The 25,520-nt window shown below is 43.8% G+C and overlaps 1 protein-coding gene across 11 annotated transcripts in view; it reads left to right on the plus strand.

Moving 5' to 3' along the window:
- Nucleotides 1–25,520, plus strand: part of MAST4 (microtubule associated serine/threonine kinase family member 4) — a 1,731,733-nt gene that overhangs the window by 1,359,170 nt on the left and 347,043 nt on the right. The window lies entirely within an intron of this gene.

The following is a 25,520-nucleotide window of genomic DNA, read 5'->3' on the forward strand; positions in this document are numbered from 1 at the left end:
GGCTTCACCTCGCACTCTCTTTCCCCCCTTGTTCCCAGGATGATGGGCTCCTTCAGTACCTCTGCTACAAGTGGCAGTGAATGCAGTCTGTATACACCTGTCTAGGGTTCCTTCCTGCTTGCCACCTAAATTGCTGAATTTTAGGGTTCATGGTTGAATCCTCCCCATCTTCTCGCCTTCCATTCCCCACCTCCTACTGCCAGATCCTCCCCATCCTCCTCATTTCTGGCAGACAAATATAAACACGCACACTTTTGGAACCTCAATTAAAAAACACCCACACTTTCTTTATTGAAGTCGGCTCACTACTAGGAATAGAACAAGTTTACTGTGGGACCCCAGTAATTGAGTGTGGCAAAAAGGAGGTGTGCGCTTAATGGGCAGTCATAAGGAGACATCTTGAGGAGCGAATGCAATAACAGTCAGCTCATGCATTATTTATGATAAAGCCTGACCCCCTACTATATTGGAGTGATGATCAATAGTGACATCGAAACAGCACCCGCTCGGGCCTCTCCATGCCCCCCCCCCTCAAACAATGGATTGACGGCTGCTTCAGAGGCCTACACATATTTGTGGAGCAGACTGGGGTGCTCCTGACAGAGGCATGTTTGGAGCTTAAAGGACCCGTGCAGCCTCATGGGAAGACCGGAGTGTGGGTGTGGCATGGACAGTATAAGGTCATATGAGTCATTATTATTTATAGGGTGTCCTGCATACCCCAGCTGCTTGACGGCTGGCTCTGCACTGAACATATTACATATTACTGCCACCACTATGGTAAACTGAGAATATCACTCTGAGAAGTTGCTTTTTGGGACTGGAGAGCAAGCCTCAATACTAAGGAACAGTTTGCAGAAAGAGCAAATGGCCAATGAAAGGACAAAATAACGAAACCATGCATGTTTGTTCAGACCTGCAAATATAAATCATGCAATTGCAGATATGCGTGTTTAAGCACATTAAATCATATAGCAATCAGGAATGTAAAAATGTGGCTATAGGGTTGTTTATAAAAGGTTTATTTGTGGTGATACTGTACCCTCACACATTCATTCAACTATTTGATGGCCTTGAAGTTTAGTAGCAATTTTGTAGGCTGAGATGAACTTAATGCACTTTCAGAAAGTTCAGAATTTTTAGGCAACAGACCATGGCAAATAAAAAGTACACATCCTAGAACAGCCTTGACTGGCTAAAGTTCTAATTCATAATTATGACACTTGGGTTATCTCCTTTCTGGCATATCATGACATGATGCTGAAGCGAAGGCACCAATCAAATATTTCCATTCCCTACAGTGACAGAAGTGGGGCATGACTAGTGCAACCATCTGAAAGTAAAAACAAACTTCACAGAAGCAGGACAATGCATTTGATGTTTGGAGGGCCATATAATTTTCCCCCCAAAGTTATTTTAAGTGAATTGTGAATATGCATATTGCAAATTCCTTTGACAATGGGGGTGGGGGGGGGGGGGGGTTGTCGTTCAATCACGATCATTATTTTTAAAGGAATGTGAGTGTGGCCATCAGATGCTGCCATGTGGCAGTGAGGTGAAAACAGTCTATCAGTCCTAGATTTACAGCCAACAGCACAATACATTCTAGGGCCTGTATTTACACTTCTCTCACCTACGGATTCACTGTTAATCATATCAGGCCAATGCTAGCTGGGACTGCTGTATTAAATGCCCCGAGTCAAAGCAAACAGTGATGTGTTGCAGCTGCACATTCATGTGATAATGTTCTTTATTATCGGCAATGAAGGTAAATGTGTTTCTTAAGCAGTGTGATGCAACTCCTGACTGGCAAGTAAACAGATGCTAGCACTCGGCCATTTCTACACTGTTCATACTTGGTATGTGTGCAGAATGGCACAAGGCATAACTGCTGGTTTCTATAGTGTCACTCAAAGGCATAGAAATGTCACACACAAGCACACTGAACCAAAGACATTTGACACATAAACAATCTGAAACCTTAGCAGCTATGTTGCCGTGGCGCCAGCTTGCCAGGCTCGCAAAGAAGTAAGTTCCAGAGACTGAGTGACCGTATAATCTCCTAGTTGCACTTGCTATGCTATGAAAGGTGCTTTTTAGGCTAGCACACGGCCATGAATGATCAGATTAATGAGATCATCGTCTGTGCAGCTGCAGGGCCTGCATGTCCAATGTCTCTGAGAACTGCGGTCACGCTGTCTGTCTCCGGTTAGTTCCCTTTCATTTCTGATGCTTTGCAGCAGTTTTAAGATCTTAGAGTTTCTCGTTGTTCAAATGGGTCTAATTCCTGATATATATGTTTCCCTCTTCTTCACTGCTTTATTTATGCTCACGAGAAAGTGTCACTCATAGTCATTGAAATGCCACAAATAATTACACTGAAATTATGAAAATGTCACACGCAGCAATCTGAAACCTTGGTAGCTATGTATAGACAAAATGGAATCATGTGTTTCTGAAGCGATCTTCTTCAGAGCTCCTACAAGGTCCAAAGGAGGCATTGTGTCCCAGGGCCCACACGTTTACTGGGCCTTGCATACCTGCTTTAAACTCTATTGATAGATTTATAAAGCAAGTCTGCTATTAGTAAAGATAAGATGATACCTTGTCACTCTCTCGTACTCCGATGGGTTTGCTGGAACATTCAAACTCATGACTATAAATCCCCATCGCTCATTCAGAAATAAACTGATTGTGGATGGATCAACTATTAATCAAGTTCCGTTTTGACTACCTGGGGGTTAGGTGTGCAGAGAAGCTTACTTGGGACTTACAGCTTCAAAAAAGCAACTCTCTTTTATCCCATGGTTCAAAGGCAAAAAGCATTCTCCGAGCCTGTGCTTGCATTTGATTAGACGGGCACTGCACACAAATTCTCCTACCCCGGACAGAAAAAGGTATATGTCATTCAGGCAAGGCGAGATTCAAAAATATAATTATAGGGGAAGGTACTCCATGCTTCGGTAATGTGTACAAATGAAGCCGAAAAAATGTTTTGGGAAGTGTACCTGTTTTCTGACTGAAGGCCTGGACATTCCTGATTTCAGATACCCTATTCGCTCTGCAAATCAAGGGAATGTCTTTTTTTGTTGCTAGTAATTAGATCTTGGACCATGGCTGGGGTATATTGCTTTTGTGTCCCTTTTAGGAATGTGCACTCATGTTAACAAAAATAACTAGATTTCGGCCTTTGGCATGGGCAAAAGAGTAATGAAAGCTCCAACTGTCTTGTGACGCTTCCAAGTTTTTGCCCTCCTCTTATCCTGGTCCTGTTCCTTGTTCTTCTGATCTTGCTCCTGATCCTCCTGGGCCTCATGAAACTGCACTAAGCTTTCCGCATCTCCACCTGATCCTTGCCCTGGTCCTTTTGGCATCCCTGACATTTCATAATCATCCTGTGCATGCTTGCCCTCCTGGTCTTGGTCCCGGCTCTCCTGGTGGGACTGATGGTGACTGTGGTCCTCTTGCCGATAAACCTCAGCAAGCTATTTTTTTATGGGAAGGGGCACGTATATTAGCAGGTCCTCCTCACTGAAAACACTGGTGTGAAGGCACCTGCACCAGAGATCTAGGTGTATATCAAGCGCATTTCATATTATAATGGTGGTAAGTTAGCTTTGGTGGTTAATGCAGTTGCTGGAAAGATACGTGGGCCAACTATTCGTCACAGGTTTGAAGCATCATAAAATGTTATTGATCATTAATGTGCCTGCTACAGAGTGTAAGGTGTAACTTCTAGATCATTGATTTGTGTGTTATGTAGGATAACTCAGCGGATTAATTCATGGTCTTCGTGCAGAGATCCATATGTTACCTGCATGTCACTTGAGATAATCCAGCAAAAATAGCTTATTGAGTAATTCAACTGCTTCAAAAAGTTTTATGTAAATTGCAACACATACATTTGAAAACTTGTAACTCAATCTTTTTTTTTTATTGTATGGTTGATACAATGGATTCCATTAAGTATTATCAAACACTAGTTATTCTCAAAAATATTTTGTGAGCACAGTTTGCTTTTTTAGATATACTTACACACATTGACTGATCTCCCTGGCATTCTCCCAGAGCATACCTAGACATACATACATACTGAGTTTAAGGAAGTCTAAAAAAAGAAAAATGCTCAGGGCATGGTTTATCTCTAGACAGCTTATGATGTGACATGCTGAGTGTGTCTTAGTTTATCCTGGTGGGCTGGGAGTTATACTCCAGCTGCATTCAGTGTGAGCTCCAGCTGCTCCAAGGCAAAATGCACCTTTGACAAAAAAGACTAAATGGTCTGTTAAGGCATGTGTTTGCATTTCCCCAGAGGCTACTGTGACACTCACAGTGAAAGTGTGGTACTTCTGTGCCCTGGGTGTGAGCATACACTGTCATCAAACATGATTGGTTGGGGTAATGATAGACCTATGAATGGAAAACCACGCACACCTGAATTTATACAAATGTAAACTGGATGGGGCGTGCCTTAGAGGTGAACGTCACCTAAACCAGGACGTGTAGACGAATGAAGAATGCACTATTCCAGTTGAGTAGTGTCCCTCTAAGCACAGCCGAAATTGCAATGAAGTTGCAGAATAAACACTGTTCAAACTCAAAAGTAAACTAACAAGTTGTTCATTGTTGTCATATTCCTCGTTTTATTCACGGGATATGAAATTCATCAAAGAAATCAAGCCAAGGACTCGTGAAGTACTTGCTTATATAAGTTGTGTATTTTGACAGGTTTAACAATTGTGTACACTGCTGTTATTTATGTTTTGTAGATTCCCCTGACGAAGGGCTTTGCGTTTTCAGCCCGAAATGCATTGGGAAATTGTGAAATTGCGACCATTTATTTGAAAATGTGATCATTACAGTGGGATTTTGCTGTAACAAAGCTATGAATCTCGACCTTTTGTGACAGTAAAGAAAGAACTGTTTCACAATCAACAAACGACTGTTTTGGATTTCATTTGATTCACTGATAAATGTTTTGGTTCATTGATAACAGTGAGACTGTTTTGGATTTCATTTGATTCACTGATAAATGTTTTGGTTCATTGATAACAGTGAGATATACGTGTTATATGTGATTGAATAATTTTTTGAAATACGTACACTGGATAGTGTATTTTAGTAGTGCACTAGGTACCCCCAGACACACCTCTGGTTATCTATAGTACTTTTAGAAAGTTGGCACTTTATTGCTTTAGCCATTTGGTGCCTGCAGCCTGTCTCTGGGTCACATGACGGGGTGTGGGTGACAGTTGGGCTTTGTGTATTCCTCCTAGACAGCCACACACAATGAAGAGCTTAGGTGTGACTAGATGGGCTATCACTGGCTGGATGTGAGGGAGAAGCTGGACCCAGCCCCACTTACACTTGAATAGGCTGTGTACTGTCTCCACACAAAGGGCTGCATACCCTATGTAGTTGTCTGAAGCCAGGGCCAGGAAGGCAGGGCACATTGTACTTCAAAGGCATGCTTCTAGAAGCTTCTCCCCACTTCAAAGGCTCAACTGGGTATAAATGCTGGACGTCAGATACCACTACTTCAGTACCCTTCTGGCGCTGTGGATACTCTGCCAGGAAGAAGGATTACTGTGCTGCTGAAAGGACTGCAACTCTACTGGACTGCCATTCTGAAGGACTGGTGCACTTCTGTGCTGACCTGCTGTGCTCTTGGCTGGGTGAGAAGGACTGGACCTGCCTCTGAACCCAGAGTTACTTCAAGGGCTAGTTGGCTGACCTCCTGATCTAAAGCCTCAGGGACACTACAGGCTTCCAACAACCTTGCATCTGCTCCTGGACGCTGCCATCTGTGAGTCTTTCCTGCCAAGTGGTGCCACCTCAGTCCTGGACCCATGGGAGTGGGCTTAAGATGCTCTACCAGCCTCTGTGGACCCAGCGGAACTGGCGCATCTCCTCTGCTGCATGGTGCAAACCTGAGCAGAACCAACATATCACCGCTGCTGTGTGGATTGGTCCTATCTCTCAAAGACCCTCATCGCATGTCTTTGGAATCAACGCATCCTCGAAGCAGGCCCTCTCATCTCTTGTTGACGGCAGCCTCGACAACGATTGTGCGCCACAACCTCAACGCTAGACTTTGCATCGCAAGCCCTGTCGATGATGACACAGACCATTGCAGCTTTACCACATCTCGGAACCGATGCATCACTTCGGCTGCATGATGCATTTTCGACGAGGACCCTCGCAGCGCTCCTCAAACCAGGCTTAACGGTACTTTGTTCAGTGAGCCTAACTGGGTCTCTGTAGTCAGCTCGCTCTCCACTGTCTTCGGCCTGAACTTGTAACTTTGTGCCGGTCCGGCGCAACGAGATTTCCACAGTTGGCCGTTTGTGCTTTTTGGCACTGTTTTCATCAAAATCTTTAAAATTGCATATCTCTTGTGCTCCTAATTGGATTTTTGTCTTTTTCTTCTGGTTTTATTTATTGAAGAAAGTTATATTTTTCTAACTTTGGTGTTGAACCCTATTCACGTAGTGTTTTCACTTTAGTTACTGTTTGAAGTGTTGCACAAACACTTTACACGTTGCCTCTACATTAAGCCTGACTGCTCTATGCCAAGCTATCAAAGGGTTGAGCAGAGGTAAATTTATGGTTGATTTGTGCCTCACCCTGACCAGGATTGTTGTTACTGCTTAACCAGGGCTCACACCCCTGTCAAGCAACAACCCAGTTTCTCACAGGGTATTCAAGAACAACTGCCGGATCAGGAATCCAGTTGGATTATTTTCGTTCCAGTACAGGTTAGGGCATTGCAGGCAAAAAAGTTGCTGAGTTTGGAAATACAAGACTGCTAATGGGGCTTTGCAAAACAAACCCTGTGCAGTAGGTTCAGGAACGGAGGTAGCTCGGAAGCAAACTGATCTATTGAAACCTTAAACTTGGTATTTTTCATGGATATTACAGTAGTCCCTCCATTCCATAGTGAATTAAGAATCCATCTGGTTGTCCCTTAAAAATTAATTTGCAGCATACAGGGCATGTTTTTTTAAAAAACAATATTAGTCATTTGTATGGCCACTGACTGCTGGCAAGTGTTTTCATGCACTCAGATCGTCTCATCCAATTTTGTGTGGACTGGAATATTGCATTCTGCTAGAGCAGTGATATTCAAAGTACGGCCCCTGGGCCGCTTGTGGCTCTCTTGACCTTTACATGCGACCCCCCCCCCCCCCCTGGCGAACACTTACATTCAGATAAAAATGTTAAATAAACGGGCAAGCATTTATTAGCCTGCAAATAAATTATTTATTTAACATTTTTTTAGCCTTCCTTGCATAATCCCTGAGCCACCCAGGCTCCCACCCCCACCATGTTGGCATAATGCGGCCCTCAGTCACACCACTGACTGTATTTTGTGCCCCCTGGGCAAATGTTTGCGAGTACCCATGTGTTAGAGAATGGATCGCATGGGAGATGCTTCTAAATGGAAACTATAGATCGGCTCAAGGGTAGTGGCTTGAGGGGCTCTGGGTGTAATTTGTGATTTATGGACCTTATGTTTACGACCATGAACGTTGGTCAAAGTCCAAAGGGAGCTTTTGTTTATCTGAGGGGCAAGTGAGGTTTTCAGTATTCTGTAGAAGGTGATACAGTTATTGAGTATCTTCAAGTCTCAAGAGTGGGGCGTCCAGGCTGCTGTGGGGCAGATTGCAGTGACTGACATCCCATTCAGGCTTTTTCTGTAGTTGGCACTATGAGGAAGTATGCTAATCTAAGCACGTGGAAGGTGTCTGAATTCAAATATCAACAGCAATTTGGGGTCAGTTCTTTACAAAGTTCTATGTAATCCCTTTGAATTGAATGCTAAGTTTGACTGGCAGCCAGTGTAGGAGTAGCAGTACTACCAATGTGTAACTGATTGGTGAGGTATAGAGTAGACACACAGAAAAAGCGTTTACATGCTAAGCCCTGCATAGGCTGTAGGATTTGTAGGCAATTTTGAAGATCTTAAAGCATTTATGGAAGATATATGTGCAGCATTCATTTGAATTTGTAGGGTTGATACTAGGCAGTGTAATATTCTTCACTGCTTCAGCAGTGAAATATGCAGGTTCTCACTGCTGAGAAGATATGCGGCATCTGGGTATGGTTTGCACCCATGCATTTTCCAGATGTTTCCCGTTTGTGAAAGTGGGAACTGTTGAAATTAGGGGGTAGAATTCTATGTTATAAGATGATACATTCCCAAAGGGCATCATTTCATTTTAGTGCGTATTGAATTTCAACTGATTGATAAATGTTGAAATAGCAGCTGCCATGGAAGACTGCACCTGGTGGAAGGGGTGGTTGCTATTTTGTATATTTTGTGAATTATCGGTGTATTTTCTGTAGAGTCATAGAAGGTCAGAGTGCTTATGTATCTGTTGAATGTAAGCAAGAGGGGGTGATTTTTAGTAGTGAAAGAGGAAGTGATCAATGATAAGAGATGTTCGATACTGGCATGAAGTTTGTTTCATGTTGAACACAACTGAGCTGTCCATTAGGATCAAGGCCCCTTTGCCTCTGACAAAGAATACTATAAGAGAGAGAAAGATAACTTCCTTGGTGTGTGTTGTGACTCAGCTCCCTAACTGAGGTCACTAACTTCCTAAAGAGATCCATTCACAAAGGTACGTTTACCTATGTTTTGTTTTCTCTTTTCTGTTGGAAGGGACTCGTAAGCCATTGTCCTTGCCGCTGCATTCCCGTCGATGTAGGTTATGTCATAGGAGAGAGTGTCTGAAGAAGCAATATCTGAGTCTTTCATGCAAAACCTAGAATGGTGAGAGCCGTCTCTCATGACGGATCTCTCCCAAACCTTAAGCCCTTCATTGGTAGCCAACCCAGGACCTCTGAACAACAAAGGGTTTCTCTGTATCTCCAGATGTTAAGCAGCTGTGATTTTTTTTTTAGTGTATGTAACTTCCTCAAAATGTCCTTATGATGCAGGGAATCGATGGAGGCGTAACAGATGCCCACTGAATGCGCTTTATACGATAGTCCACCTTGCACTGATGTTATTTGTTACGGAAATAATGTTTTGTGTCCCAATTTTTATGATTTACTTTTGTGTATTAGGATCATTTTTATCCTTCCATAATGCTTTATATAGCAGGAAACTGTTGTCTTTTTAACTATTTTTACTAATATTTATGCTATTATGATGAGTCCTTTGTGTATCTATGTTAAATGATAGTATGCTCTTTTTTTATCTTCATCTAAAGATCGAATGAAGATACTTTGACTGTAACAAAGGGTTTCCGTCACCTTCCAGCAAAACAATCCAGAGGGCAACCCACAGAAGAGCCAGTCATAGAAATGAGTTGACATCTTGCAAAAAAGTACAATATAGTCCTTCGCTCAATTTTACAAAAAGAGATCAATGATTTGTCTTCACATTTGAGCCTTTCAGTGATAGTTACATTAACGTGATTAGTATGAACTTGGTTTTTGTTGCAAGAACGGAGACTATTTGTAGATTTAGATGATACATTTCGAATTTTCTTTTGATTACCTATGCTCCTGCAGAAAGGCTGTCCGATTGTACCGGGCAGTTGAGATCCCATTTACAGCAGGATAGGTGCCAATATGTTAAGTAATTAAACATTAATAAGCGTGCATTCGCCATAAGGTGTCATGGCACTGAGTAGTCGGAGGAAATGGAAGAAAGTTGAAAAAAAGAAACCATTTCATCAGTGGTGAAAAGCCAAGTTTTTAATTGCTTCCTAAACTGTAAGAAATTATTTTCAAAATGTAGCTGCTTTGGTAGAGAGCTCGATAGCATCGGAGACTGACCAGAGAAAATGCGTCCGTAGATTGTGTATTTTGGAAACACTAGATTGTTTGAGTTGGAGGATATTAAAAGTCGGATGGGGGGGGGGGGATAAAATTCCTAATTCTTTTGGTCACAAAGTGAGGGGCAGTACCATGAAGTGCATTGAAGTTGATGCACTGTGTCTTGAATCGAATTCTTTGCTTCAGTCAGCGAACCTGCTACCGGGACGCTGTCACATGGGCAGTTCGCTGCAGTTTATCAATCAAACGCGCTGCCTCAATTTGTGTCACTTGATGTCGGTGGATATAGTTGCTAGAGAACTAAGTATAATGCGTATGTGTAGTTGAATCTGGCTTAATAGTTGCCAGGATGAACCTCCGTTGGTCATCTGTAAGGGTACAGTTGGGTTACAACTTAATGGCTATTATTATTTAACACTTCCAGGGACAGCTTTTTGCTGACCTTCTCTTCTTGACCCATATTTTCCCCATGGGTTTCAGGTTTGGCTGCTGTCTTAGACTGAGTAAAACTATACACTCTCCTCGTTTTCACTGCACATTGCTGGGAAGCAGAGAGATGCCTCCAGTAGCCTGGAATGCTTCACATCATTTTGCAGATCCTGTTTTCTGAAATTACCCTAGTTTGGTCCAAGTGCATTTTTATTACCTTCTGCTCAATTCTGTGTGTTTTGTACCTTAATACCCAAGTTATCATTGCTCTCTGACTAGTTAGAGAACCTCAACCAATATTGTGCCAGAATTCAGATCCTTCTGAGAGAGGCCATTTGTTGCAATCCTCTGAACCTCACAAACCATTGCTTGAGCTGTAGAACCGTACTTTGGCTCTAGTAGATTACCCCAGATCTGCGTTGTCGTACCTTGGGCTCGCCCCGTCATTCTGTGGTGTGAAGACACTGTCGCTTCTACAGAGATTCCATTTTGAAGTCCAATTGAGTAGGGAGACTTCTACATCCTTCTCAAACGTTTTCTTCACTTAAGCTTCCCTTTGCTGTTCTCTTCATTCTGATTCCAGTACAGAGACTTGCTAGTCCAAATGATCCTCGGCGTTCTAATTTTTTTCAACCTAACTTTTTATTCCAATGACTCCACGTTCTTATTCTTAATATGGTAGTTTGTGGTCTGCAGACCTTTCAGCATGACCCATTTTACCATTCTAGGCACAGTACTAACGGTAAAATACCTTTGTCATTTTTTCACCCGGCCTGGATAGCACTTGCTGATCGTATGCTTAAAAAACAATGCCAAAAGGTTTTGTTGCTTTTCTAGATCGACGTGAATGGCATTTGGCTCATCCAATGCTTGAATATTTTGCTAGAAAAACAGACATTTGAGGTTGAGTGGATTTAGTGTGTTGGGGGTGTTGCAGAGTGCTCCATATAGGGAAGTTCCCAACTCCCTTTTGCATATGTGTGTATATATATATGTGTGTGTGTGTGTGTGAGAACATTTAAAACCTAGTGACGTTCACTACTGGGTACTTATCGTTAGGACCAAGCATAGGAAATGTTTTTTTTTTGTTTACTAATAACTTTGGCGCTGTTTGACGAATCTTCCCCAAAAATCTCATCCACCTCAGATTCGTTCTAGAAGATGGGGTGATCCATCAAGCAGGGGTCAAGAAAAATGGAGAGGGGTCTCAAAATGCATTTTCCATTGGAAAATTGAACAACAATTCTAAAAAAAAAAACAGCTTAAAGAAATTACACCAAATTTTGGCAGAAATCTACATCTTTATCTTTGGTGTAAATCGTTTCAGCACTTTGAGAAATTAGGGTACAATAATAATGTTTGGCTGCTGTCATTATCAATGAAGATGTAGCAGCAGCCATTTTAGGTAATAGGCTTTAGTCTCCTGTCCAAAAAATAAAGGAAATTTGAAAAAAATATAGAGGAGTAGGGAGGGATGCCATGACTAAAAAATTAGTTTTTTTGTTTATAGGAAACACGGGACTGCTGTAAAATAAAATTACAAAAACTTTAAAAAAGACGCACTCCGACCCTTTTCAAATTGAACCCCCTCAGGGTGGGCCAGGACCCAGGGAGTAGATGCACATGCTATTAAAGAGTAGGGGGACATGCGACCCCCCTCCCCAGCCAGCAAATAGCCACGGGGACTGCTTCCAATGGGGCCCAAAGAAAGCCAGTGTTCTGTGGACTCCATGCCCTGGTACACCATCTTGCTTCCGGCCCAGAAGAGTGCGGGAAGGAAAAAGAAAACGAATTCCTTGTCTGCGCTCTCTCAGGCAGTGAACATAGCTTTGCTCTCACCCGGGGGGAACAGAAAAACGAACGGATCCTGCCGGGCAGCAGAAAAGCAATTGAGCTGGTTCCTGCCGGCACTTAGGATGGGTGCCGACAGGAGAGCAGGCAGGGCCAAGGGGACCATGAGCCTCTCCCCACAACCCCCAACAATGGCATATGATGTGGGTCCCGGGGCACCCACTTAAAATTAACTAGAAAAAGATAGAGGCAGAGAAAGGGTGAGCCCCACGCTACATTATCGAAAAATGTAGGCTGTGGATGCCCCCGGTGAGACCTGGGCACCCATGTATAAATAAATAAATAAATGAAAAGCAGTCTCACCACTTCATTATTGAAGCAGTGAGGCCACAAACAAAATATTCACTTCTCCTACAATGCCCTGCATTGTCTTTCTTGTAAAAATTAGTTTTTTAAAGGGTTGTAGGGACTGCAAGGAGCACAGCAGCCCCACAGAAACCTTTTATTAAAAAAAAGAGTAAGTCTCAGGGGTCATTGAATGCTTGATCCCAGGAGAGAGAGCTTACCATTGTTTTAAAATCACTCCGAGCTGGAGATTTATGTTCTTCAGCTGGATTGTAGGGCCCCTTGTGGTTTTTACAATGGCTGGATTTTGTAGCCTGAAGAGTGTTAAAGAATGACTCCAACACATTCCTGTTTGTGAAAATAATTATTATTGTTTGCCATGTGTTTATTTAAAAGTATTACTTTGGAATATGGTTATTGATAAATTATTGTGCACCTTTTTGACAAAGCCAATGGGTCTTGTTTATATAGGTTGATGTGCTGACTGCTTTCTAAAGCCAATAGGCCAGTTTTCTATATTTTGGTGTTCTGACTCTTTGACAAACCTAGTAGGTCTGCCCTAATTAAAATGAAAACTCTTTATATTTTTACTTCACGTTAAAAAATCCCAAGAAATTCCCTGAAAAAAACAAAGGTAAAAGTGGCATCATAGGTACGTTTGGTAATCTCATACTTTACATTTAAAAAAAAAATTTTAATCAGCAATTCACTGAAAAAAAGAAATGTTGAAGTTATATTATAGTTAGGTTAAAAAAATAGCAGTTTAAATGTGACATTTAAAACTACTCAAATGTAAGTTATAATTTACTGAAGTAACTATAACTCACGCCCTCGCCATGAACTACTTTTGACCTTACATATTACATCACACATAACATGTTCTGTGACCTTGATAACATGAATGCAACATCTGAAAAGACATAATTGATAACTACACTGTGAATGGGGGGCACAAGGTATAACTATAAGTTTTTAGAGTTTAATTATATAAACTATGTTTTAACTGACATTTCCAACTAACTATAACATCACTTTAACCTTTGTTTTTTCCCAGTGATTGTTTTTTTATATATGCGTGTATATATATATAAAAAAATGTGTGTGTATGTATGTATGTATATATATATATATATATATATATATGTGTGTGTTACAGGGACGTTATAGTTGGGTTTAGATTTTACACAACAAAACCATAACAATTCAGCCATTATAGTTAGTTACCTTTTGATTTGGGGGGGCACACAGCCCCCCTTCCCAGGTAGATTTTGTCCCTGGGGACCCCATCCAAGGGAGAAGGGAGAACACAGCTGCCCTCTCCAAGCCAATATCGTCCCTGGGGCCTGCCCAATATAGGGTGGGTGCCCTGAAGACCACCCAGGGCACCCACGGCATTAATTTTTGGGGCTGCGGGTAGCCTCAAGGCCCCCATGGCCCCAGCCGGCTACCTGCCTTCAGCGGGAGCCGACATTGCTCCCACCCACAGGTAGCAGCTAAAAATGCTGCTCCCTGTGGTTGAGAGCAATTTTTTCATCAGGTGGGCAGGTAAACAAATAAAAAGTCTTACTTCGCGGGCTGGAGCATTTCTGAAGCCCCCGCCAGCTGGGAGCAGACTTAGTGTTTACACTCACTTGGCAGGAGCTTTAAAATTGCTCCCGCCAAGCGAGAGCAAACACAGGTTTCCCTGCCCATGCCAGGCAGACGAGGAAACCGCTATGTCCCGGGGTGTGCTCCGGGACATAGCTGGAGCCAGCATAGTAGGATGGGCTCTCTAGGGCCAATAAAGGCTCCAGGAGGGGAGCCACCCAGCCCCCTCCAATTTTTCTGCAAGGCCGCACCCAGGGTATGGGGTTCCCAGGGCCCAAAATGGCCCGAGAAGTTCATGTGGCCCCTCTCCTTTTTTTCCGTGACCAGGGCCCATGGGGTGGCTGTCTTCGGGGACAAAATCGGCCTGGAAGGCGTGCCCACTTGCCGTCTTTCACTATGGCCTTGCTCTGAGGATGGGGTCCTGGGGTGGAAATTGGCCTGGGGTAGAGGTTTTGTGTCCCCTCCCTCCCATTTAACTACAAGGCCAGGCCCTGTGGGATGGGATCACCAGGGTGGAAATCAGCCCAGGTCGTGGGCAGTCTGGCCTTCCTCCCCTTATGACTATCGGTCAGGATCCGATGGATGGGGTCCCCGGAGACAAGATCCCCTAATTGTACCTCTAATTATCGCCCTAGGACCTGGCCCACCTAGGGGGCATTTAAAAAAAGAAGCGCAGGACCCTGCACTTTTTATTTTTTTATTTTACTGTTGATTTCAGGTAAGCTTTTTTTTTCCCAATGAATTTGGCCCCAGGCGTGCTACCTGTGGGACCCCACCACCAGGCCTAGGGGCTCAGGGTCATCCAACTCTGCCCCCTTATTGATTTGTTTGTTTCAGCTGAGTTCAAGTCCCAAGATGGCTGCCAACACTTCCTGGTTGAAATGTTGTCAGTCAATCAGATCTCACCAATAGATCTGTCAGATCCGCATCTCTAGATCTAAATAAATCTTGTTTCCTTTAATAACTCCGAAACTACTTAACGGATTTACACCAAATTACAAAACAGGCTCTTTCTGAACCAAGAGCTAGCTGTCTGCCAAATGTGGCGTAGTGGTTTGGACTGTAGTCATGTCTATAACCCCTATGGGAAATTGCATAGGGAAAATTAATTTTAAGACTCCCCTTTTTCTCAGCCCCCGCTTGACCAATCCCCACAAAATTTCCAGATAGCAGCTGTAGTAAGACTAGTTTTGAAATTTCATAAAGATTCGTCAAACGGTGCCAAAGTTATTAACAAAACAGAAAATGCTATTCTTATGGAAACAAGGTCATTATACATATATTATACATGGGGTCACTTCAACCTTACATTTGACCAAGTATCACACCAACGGGACACCGTGCCACTGATACTGCAACACGTCCCGCCACTCACACACTGTCCAAGAAAAGGAACTGTTCCAGATCACGGTGTGTGACTTATCCCACTCCCTTGGAGAACGCCAATTAGGAAGAGCAAATGAGTCTGAATCTTTACCAACATGCCTTTGTTTAAATGTGATGCATATTAGAATATTTAGTTTTATCTTTGTTTCCAAAGGAATATATCACTAAATATTAGACTGGTCTACACCCCCAACACTCATTTCTACCCAAAATGGTTTGCACTGAGCTAGAGGTGATCTCTGTGACGTCTGTGAGGTTGTGAAACTACCAGTAAGAGCGAGTCAAAGACCCCCAGGGAGGACCTGGCCTGGCAGTTCGGACTGGACTGTTTCCATGGGGAGCAGGGTCAAGACTGATTTGCATATGGCGGGTCCAAACTGGGGTGAGCAAAAAAATGATGGATTAAACTCAGATCTGGGACATGGGGTAAATGTTTGATTTGTTCAGCATTCCGTCCATTGTCTGTTCTTTTTACTACCATCAAAGGAAGGCTGGTGCTCATGGACAACACCATCACCTTGTGGTACTGCAGTAAGCGTGGTGGGGTGGGGTATTGGGCCCTGTGCCAGGAAGCCTTGCACCTATGGAACTGGCTGGACGGCTACAGAGCTCTCTTAAGGTAAGCCACCTGGTGGGATATTTAAATGCCACAGCAGACAAACTCAGCCACAGGCTCCTAGCGGATCACAAATAGCATTTTCATCCATAGTTGGCACAGACCATCTTCCAGCAATGGGGAGAACCCTGTGCAATTGCAACACTTCTGTACATTGGAGTTTCCAAAGCGGCTCTCATTTGGATACACCTTTCATCTAGATTGGAGCTCAGGACTCCTGTATGTCTCTCCACCATTGCCTCTCCTGCCCTGAGTTCTGATGATCATTAGGAATGACTGTGCCCAAGTAATTTTAGTAGCACAGGACTGGGCCAGGGAGTGTGGTACCCAAACGTCCAGGGCTTAAGCAGCATTTGTCCTCTGATTGAGCTGCCACTTTGGGAGGATCTCTGTTGCAGGATCAGGGCAGGGTGTTGCACCCGGGCCTGCTCACTTTACATCTCCATGCTTGGAGATCGAGCTGTGACAATTGACCTCCATTGACCTGCATTTCGAGGGTGTTGATGTCATCTTGGCGGTGAGGCACCTTCCACGGAATCAGTGTACGCCAGCCTTTGGGACAAATTTGTGGATTGGATTGGAATGACAGCTGACAATTTGACCCTATACAGTCACAGCTGTCTGAAGTTTTATTGTCCTTTCTATCTCAAGAACAGCATTGGTTTGCTTTGGGTACTGTTAAGGGCTATGTTTGACTATTTTGGCCTTCCTAAGATTGGCAGATGAGCCCTTGTTATTTAAGTCACCTGTTGTGGTGAGGTTTTTGAAAGGTTTGCAACATTTGTTTCCACCAAAACCCTTTGTGATTCCACAGTGAGACTTAAACTTAGCATTTACAATGGTTACCCCTTTTGAGCCATTGCACAGTCGTCCCTTATGAATTCTGACCTTAAAGGCAGTCTTTTGTCTCACCAAAACATCAGCTAGACCTATGAGCCAACTTCCAACTCTTTGTCTCAATCCTCATTGTAATACCGTCTTTTAGTTTTGAAGACCCAAGCTTCATTTCTACCAAAAATAGAAACTCCCTTTTATGTCCTCCAGGCTATCACCATTCCGGGATTCTTTGCTCTGCCTCATCCCTCTAGGAGGAAGAGAAACTTAATCCTTCGGACTCTACAGGAGCACTAGGTTTCTGTTTCGATTGTACAAGGGAACATTGAGTGAACAATTACCTTTTTGTAGGGTTTTCCACAGCAACAAAGGGCAAAGCATTGTTCTCTGCATAATGATCTGCTATACGCTAGTGAAGAAGCAGCGCCCAGAAAGCTTGTGGGCTCATTCCACCAAGGCTGCCACCACTACGTTATCATGCAGAGTGCACGGCTTGGGCATATAAGAGGCGGCTATGTGAGCATCGGAAACACATGTACACAAAGAACTACTGCCATGACAGTCTAGTTCATTGAAGAGGACATTTTGCGCACGCACTCCTGCAGGTGTGAGCCAGCTCACAGACCCACAACCTTGGGAGGTACTGCTAGGGTACATGTTCACACAGTGGGGAATCTGCGGTTAGAAGTATCCACCAGAAGAACAAGTTACTTATTATCTGTAATGATCTCTCTGGTGGATACTCGAACAGCAGATTCCTCACCGCACCTGACCCCCAGTCTCCGTTTTCTGTGAACTGGGCTCTTTTCCATCTAAAAATCGAATTCCAATCTAGAGAACAGCACACGGGTCATACCCATTACTGATGGGCTCTGCATCTGAGGGCATAAACAGCCTAGAATGCAACTGAAGTCAGTGCTCCTGGGTAGCCCTTATATGCGTCTCCGCTTGTAACTTCTGGAGTGGAATGACGTGAACATGGAGCCTCACAACGCCACCTAGCGGCGTGAAGGAGCCATGCTCTAATAGTGTCCAACCTTCCAAAATCATAGGGGTTTGCCCAAATCACCCTCCACAACTTGGGCTAAGAACATCACCTTTTATAACATGGTAGTGTGGAGGAATCAATATCTCAATATTACCTAAGGGTATGATTAATTACCCTATACAAGGCCCATCATTCCCTCTCAATTTCTAATGCATTAAGAACAACATATCACTCAGATTTCCTTGTTGGAATAGTTCTTCATTGTATTCATTCATTATATTAAGACAAACTGGTACATAGATAACAAAAAACAAACACAAGAGAGTAGGGAACATTTACCCTCATACATACATCAGCCCTCTTGAACAAACAAGGGACATATCACCTGTACATTGAACGAATCATCATGTGTATGCTGTCACCTGAACCCCAACTACTTCATGTCCGTGCTTGCATCCTCATTAATGGCAATGCACTGTGAGGTAATCTTATATACACATAGGGTATTCACTCTTCCCCCTAAAACAATTTATATATGTGTATCTCCACAACAATACAAGAATTATTCTTGAATTAAGCCGATTCCTTCAATTATAAACTGTCGACGCGTTTCAGCCCCTATTCCTTCCGGGCCTCATCAGGACAAGGGAAAAGGGAACAACTTTGCCTCTCACAGGCGTGATGTCTCTAGGAAGTGCCCCCTGGCTAAACGTAGTCCTCACACTTCTGAGTCCCACTGACTGAGTTCTTAATGGGCTGTGGCTTATCCGACCCTTTTAAATTTAACAGGAAGTCACTCACGCCAGATATAATCAGTAACTCCGGTGGGCGGCAGGTAATATCCTCGGCGTCTTCCGAAAAAGGTCGCACTCCGTTTCGTTCAGTCGTCTGGCCACTTGTATCAGCTCCGTGCTCGGGAAGCACAAACGCTAAAAGTTTCCAGATGCAGTCTGGGGCATGGCGTTTATTCACCAGAAGCGTAGCTGCCAAAAATAAGTAATTTGTTCATTTAACTGATTTACGCCTGAAATTACAGGTTACCGTTACTGATTAAACCGAAACCACACCACACCACTAAAACAAATTATTTCCCTTAAGACTTTATGGTGACAAATGAAGTTGAAAGCAAACCTTAACAGTAACTGATATACACTTAAATTAGTATTTTTATTATTTTGAGCTAACATGGTCTTGGTACCAAGCAGCTAAATTGCAGAATATTGAAACATGGAACCAGTCCTCGAATCCCGGCTTGCACATCAGACTAAAACTGTGATCGTGGGCAAATGAATGCAGACCTTGCGCCTCAGTTACCATAGCTGCCAAAACCTAGGAACACGTAGATGCTTTTCGTTTCTTAACTAGTCGTGTAAAAGCAGTCACTCACAGTTTTAATTAAATTCAAAAAGTACAAAAAGGGTATGGATAAAAAACAATATATTAAAGAAGTAAACGCTTTTCACAAAATTGCCCTCTGATTGCTTCCTGAAGCACTACAGCTGACAGTAAAGTACTCTTATGAAAACTCTATGAATTAGGTACTACAGAGAGAGGCACGCTGCACTGAATTCTGAATATTACTGCCTAGCAGGTTTGTCATACATTATGAAGTTAATATGGTGCACTGAATCTCCATTAAAATGCAAATGCTGATATTACCCTTTTTTTTCCTAGTTCATTGTAATTTAAAGTTTGCCCGCTGATACTGTTTGTTAATAAGCCAATCTTCCAAATCATCTCAACTTCAAGTACCAATCTGTGTAGCTATGGAAATGTGGAATTGGGCACCATGCACAGACAGAAAAATGATTTGCAGTAATTCTGGGTACAGGAACACAACATTCATCATTAAAGTTGGAGCACGGTTTTCATTACAGATTTTCTAACCATTTTTTTGTCCTAAGGAATTCTTCTCCGATTGGTCAGTGCCAGGCTTCTGAGAAGCACCTTTTGGGAGTTCAGTTTGCAGTGTTTTATCTATAGCCTCCATTCCATATATATGCCCTAGGTTTGTTAGGATGGTAATCCACATGCATAACACTCCAGTTACACAGTTTATATTATGTATCGAGAACTTTATATAGCATAAAGCGCAAGATGAAATGGTGCTTGGCATTGAGAAATATAGTTTACGTATCATATTTGTATTCATGTCATTGACTTAAGGTGAATTAAATTGTAATTCACATGTTTCACAAATCTCTTACCTGCTGGCTGTACTCCCCTCTCCACAGTAGTTGTTAAACCCACTGAGCTCTTCTACTAAAAATCTGATTACTTGTGGTATTTTAGCGGTTGTGTGTGTTTTTTGTTTACTTTTTTTACTGATGTTTTCTGCGCAGTGAATTAGATAACATCTCAGAAGGACCTTGGCCGTCCCCTACATTAACTCACTCTTCCAGAACTTGTAATTCAGTCAATACGCCACATCAGAGCTGTAATTTATTTCCCGAGTAAGGAGTAAGCCGGCTGAAGCGAAGACACGCTTCCCGTCAGATTTTGCTGCTAAGAGCGTGCAGTGCGCGTCAGCAGGCCGTCTGCGCCCCAGCAGTATGAGGCTATAACAAGCCCCAAAGGAGATGCCCTCTTCACCGCGAGCAGTCACCAGCCGCATCACTCGAAGCCCGTGCCGCCTCCATTTGCAACGCTAAACAAGCCGAGAACGGACTGCTGGGAAGCCAATGTGCAAATCTTTGCGCGTGACAGCTCTTTTTTAGGGAGCGAAATTGTGAAAACAGAATAGTACTGTCAGTACGCTGTCAGGCGCGTGCCCAGTGGCGTTACTCGAAATGACGCCCCCCCCCCCCCCCCCCCCCACAGTGTTTTCTATATATTACAGCTGTTCATTGAGCTTCGGTTGAGAAGCCCCACTGCTCCACCCACTTACACCCCTGCTGGTTTGGTAACAGGCTTTGAAGTTGCCTTTTTGTGATACTTTTTTTTAACATCAACTTCTGGCCTGGAAAAATAGGGCATATTTTACCACATACATTTATACCGATTAGGCGATGATTAGAGTGATAGGTTTGTCAGGCTTTATCAGTGCTTTAATGCAGGGGGAACCCTTGGGACCCTACTTCCAGCAGCTATTTCAAGGCTGGATTTGGGATCCGGCCAACCCAAGGAAACATGCTGAATTTGTTCGGGGGTCATTTTCCAAGCCCAGGACACAATTCAGCAGCGCCCGCACATTGCATTTCGCCTGGAACAGCAACCTGCAGGCAGCAAAAGAGCTCTTTCTTATTTTCAATCGCACCCTGCCCAGTACAAAGCTCTTCCTTTGTCGAAGTATGATCCTGGCTGGGAGCCGTCTCAAGCCTGACACCTATGGAAGAGAACAAAGGCACACGCAGCTTCTGATCATGATTTTACAAGAAGTAGAAACACGATTTGAGGCAGTTTTTTTAACTTTGTTCATCCCCTACGTAAGAGATGTGTATGCACTTTAAGAATGCCAGATGTGTGTGTGTGTATTTAAATGACACCTACAATGTTTTCACTGATTTCTTTTATAAGGCTACTCATTCCAGTGTAGCATGTCCGAGAGTTTGCTCACACATAGGCACAATAAATAATCATACAAGTGTGTAAATGATTGTACAGGAAATGTTGCATAATTCAAGGAATCGCATTCTGTCCATACCTGTAGACATTGTATGCCTTGCTCGCACATACGTCTATCTCAACGCAAATCTCTGGCCAAGGGTAAGACCAGGTTCTACAAAGCACAGATCTCTTTGCATCCGTCACTCCTGATGCTTCCTGTCTCCTGCGATAGTCCTGAACTAATGGCTGCCGCAGAGGAAGCCATGATGTTGGTAAGGGACGGCGATTCCCCTACGTGGTACACTATGCAAGGAAGCTGCACGCCGGGAGTATGCATAACGTTTTTCCTCAAATAGAAATGTAAATGTAATAATAGTCAATGCTGCTGCCTTGAGTGACGTGCTGGCATTATCCTTTCCACGAGTGGCCTATGTAATTAAGATGTATGGCTTAAAACATCCTTTAAAATCCCATGCTACACATAGCATGCTGTTTGACTGATATTTTTGTGACTCTCTTGAGTGCTCTGTTACAGAATCTATACATGTTATGCGAAGTAGAATTGTAGAGCACACTATCATCTGAGAGGGTATCCTGGCTCTGAGCAGGTGGGAGTCTAGCCACACCCAGGGCCTAATTGAAGTACTCGAAAAGCCAGGTCTTCAGTTTCTTGTGGAATTGAGGAGGAGGCTATAATGTGTACTGGGAGGTCATTCCATGCTTTAGGAGCAATGTAGAAGAAGGCTCGGATGCTGGATCTGGTTTTCCTTATGCGTGGAATGCGTGCACATAGGAGTCCGGATGAGTGGAGGTTTCTGGAAGATTTGCGAAAACAAAACAGATGCGATTGTTGCGGTATGGTGGGCCGGTTTTATGTAGTGCCTTGAAAGTGTGAATGACAAGTTTAAGTTGTGCTCGTTAGTGAATGGGAAGCCAGTGGAGCTCCTTCATGTGTGTTCAGCATGGGAGAATGAGTGATTCTGGCCACTGAGTTCTGAATGGTCTGCAGCCTTCTGCTGAGTTTTTTTGTTGTTGATCCCAGCATAGAGAGTGTTCCCATATTCCAGCTTGCTTGTGACCAGGCTGTGTGTCATGGTTTTTCGGGTGCTGATTGCTAGCCATTTGAAAATCTTCCTCCGCGTCATTCTTCAGGGTATGGGAGCATGCGGCAGTGACGCCATCGACTTTGGCAGTCATATCGAGTTTGCTATTCATGATGATCCTGAGGTTCTTGCCGTGGGTAGTGGGGCGAGGGGTGGGTGGGGGGAGTCCCAGCTCTGTTGGCCCATGGTTATGTGCTCTTCCCGAAGTTCTCGTTTTCAGTCTGTCAATGTTCAGCTTTAGTATCAGTCATGTAGGCATTGAACTTGATCTGAGAACGAGGTGTCTTTTCCGCGAGGAACAGAATGAGTTGCGTCTTGTTGGCAAAGAGAGTGCATTGATGCTGTGAGATCAGATGATGCTTGTTAAAGGGAGAATGTATGCGTTTAAGAGGGTGTGGGTGGATCCTTGTGGAATTCTGCAGATGAGGTCGCGGGTGTCTGAGCTGTATGGTGCCAGGCTGACTAGGTCCTTTCCATCATGAAGGAGCAGATCCATTGGACTGCTTGCCATTCGATTCTGATGTTGTGCAGGCGTTGGTTGAGGATGGGGTGGAAGAATGTGTTGAATTCTGAGGAGAGGGACAGTAGGATGACGCCCATGGTGTCTTCTCTCTCCAGAGTAATGTAGATGTCATCCTTGGTGGCAATGAAGCAGTTTCCGTACTGTGGTTGGGTCTGAAACCAGACTTAATGGTTTTGAGGAGTTGGTAGTTATTGAGGTATTTTTTCTCTAAGACCTTAGCCAAAAATGGTAGCAAAGAGATTGGTCTGTAGTTGACGAGTGTTGAAGGGTCAGCAGAGCGTTTCTTCAGCAATGGGAGGACAGTGTTGTGTTTCCAAGCATCTTGGAAGGTCGCAGAAGAGATGGAGGCATTCAGGATGAGTGTGAGCATGGAGCTGATGGGTTGCAGTCCTCTGTAGTAGGTGTGGTGGGGGACAGGTCTCTGCTGGGGACCCTGCGTGTTTGGAAATCCTGGTGGCGGCGGTTTCTTCTGGGGTGATGTCCAGCCTTCTGGTTAGCATTGATTCTTTGGATAAGATTGGGAGGCATTTGCTGAGGTCTGTCTGGTCAGGTTAAAATTGCTGTGAATGGCATTGATTTTGCTGCTGAATCATTGAGAGAGATTGTTGCAGAGGACCTGAGAGGACAACAACACTATAGGTGCCTAAAAAAAAGAAACAGGACTGTTGGCTTTGTCAATGGTTGTAATCTGTACCATATAAATGAACACTCATATTTTTGTTGTGAATAACTAGAGTTGAAAATGTTTCAATTCTTGAAATATGAAACCATGAATTAAAAACTACTAAGGCCTGTAGAAGCTGTAGTATATTTCGGAGTTACTCAGGCATTCCTGTTCTGCCCTTCACACCACTTCTGCAGTGTCTCACTGAGACACATACCATTTTTCTCATAACAGCTTTCTGAAATCCTCCATCTGCATATCTCACTCACACTTTCCCACAATTACCATCGGTACATAAGCGATTATGAAACAGTGCCCTCTGCGGAGTGGCCATGGATTGTTTGTACACATAGTCTGAACACTTCTATGACCCACTGACAGGCACTGTGAGAAACTCACACTGCCTCGACTTCAAAGCTTTCTATCCTTCCCAATCATAAACACCATCCTACAACTGGACGTGACTCAATTGAATGTATGCACCATACAAGAGTCATGTGTAGCATGAAAAACAAAAACTTACAGAAACACATCACGTTGAAAAAAGTAAGTGCTCTTAAGGAATGCAGGGTGAGGTAAAACATATGAAATGTAAGCAGGGATCGCATCACTGACATAAAAAACCTTACAGGTTTTTACACTCCTCATTGACATAGCTGTCTTTTTGCCACTTATGGACAATAATATAGATCCAGATAGGGGCTTGTGTCAAGTCCTGGTTTTAATTATTGCCGGGTCTGAAGACCCGTCAGGACCCGGCCAACTTAAAGCGTTGTTGGTCCCTCTTCGTCCCTGTCCTCACCCAGGGGAGCCAGTCCTTGTAAGAGCATCTGGCACATAGCTGGTGCTGTAATATGGACGGTGGAATGAATAAAGAATGTGAGTGCAACACCTGGGCTTGCACCTCTGGTCTTCCTCCTGGCCCCTAGCCCATCTGTGAAGCAGGAGTGCTAGCCAAATTAAACCAGGCGCGCATTGTTAAGTTGGGGACATCGTCCGATATTATCTGCAAAGCAAAGATCGGGCTCTGTGTGCTTCCCGGATTAGCCTGCCTGCCACGTGGAACTGCACTGGGGAAACCTTCTGATGTACAGGCCGAAGTGGACAGCAAAATATCAGGAGGCCTCTCCATAAAATATAACAAAATGTTAGGCATTACTTAAAGTAGAAACTCCTAAGGTGCTACAGAGTAAAACAGATGTAATGTGCTGGTTGGTGTAAGTGATCCGAAAAGGCAGGTGCTTTATTTCACCACCTCTTAAAACTGTCAGTCTATACCCTTCAGAATAGGAAAACCCGCACCAACTCCCTTCTTTGGGGGGAGTGTCTCATACACCAAGCGCACGGACACACGAGTCACCCAGGTAGTCAGTTCTCCGAAGGTGCTTAATTCACCCATATCTCAATGGACCCCTGAGGTGTTCCGACCTGCCTTTACCACTGTTATGAAGTGGCGTAACATAGGCCCCTGTGGTGCGGGGGGCCCGAGCTCCAATGGGCCCCCTCAGCACAGTACCCTGGCCTGAGAGCTCTGGACAGACCCTGTGGGGCCCCTCCATGTACTTTGCAGGGGAGCCCCCTCAATTTTTGTTACGCCACTGTACAGTGCCCAAAGCAGTAGTTCAAGCGTCCCTCATACACGTGCACAGACACACACAGCACAGTTGCATATAGCGGTCGAAACACAAACAGCAAAATAGAATTTAGGCCGGAACTCTGTAAGCAAGTCCTGGTTACTCTCAGAACACCTAGAATGCCAAAGCCAAAGGGTTTGGCTTCAGTGTGCACAGAAATGCAGACCACACTTGTTGGCACATTAAAGCCGGACCTATTGGCTCTGCAAAAAGGTGTCTCTAACCTACAAAATGTGAGCCATATGTGACGGTGCATCCTTAGTAAAAATGAAAGCAATGTAT

This window comes from Triturus cristatus, chromosome 2_1, assembly GCF_964204655.1.
Source record: "Triturus cristatus chromosome 2_1, aTriCri1.1, whole genome shotgun sequence".
Taxonomy (NCBI): domain Eukaryota; kingdom Metazoa; phylum Chordata; class Amphibia; order Caudata; family Salamandridae; genus Triturus; species Triturus cristatus.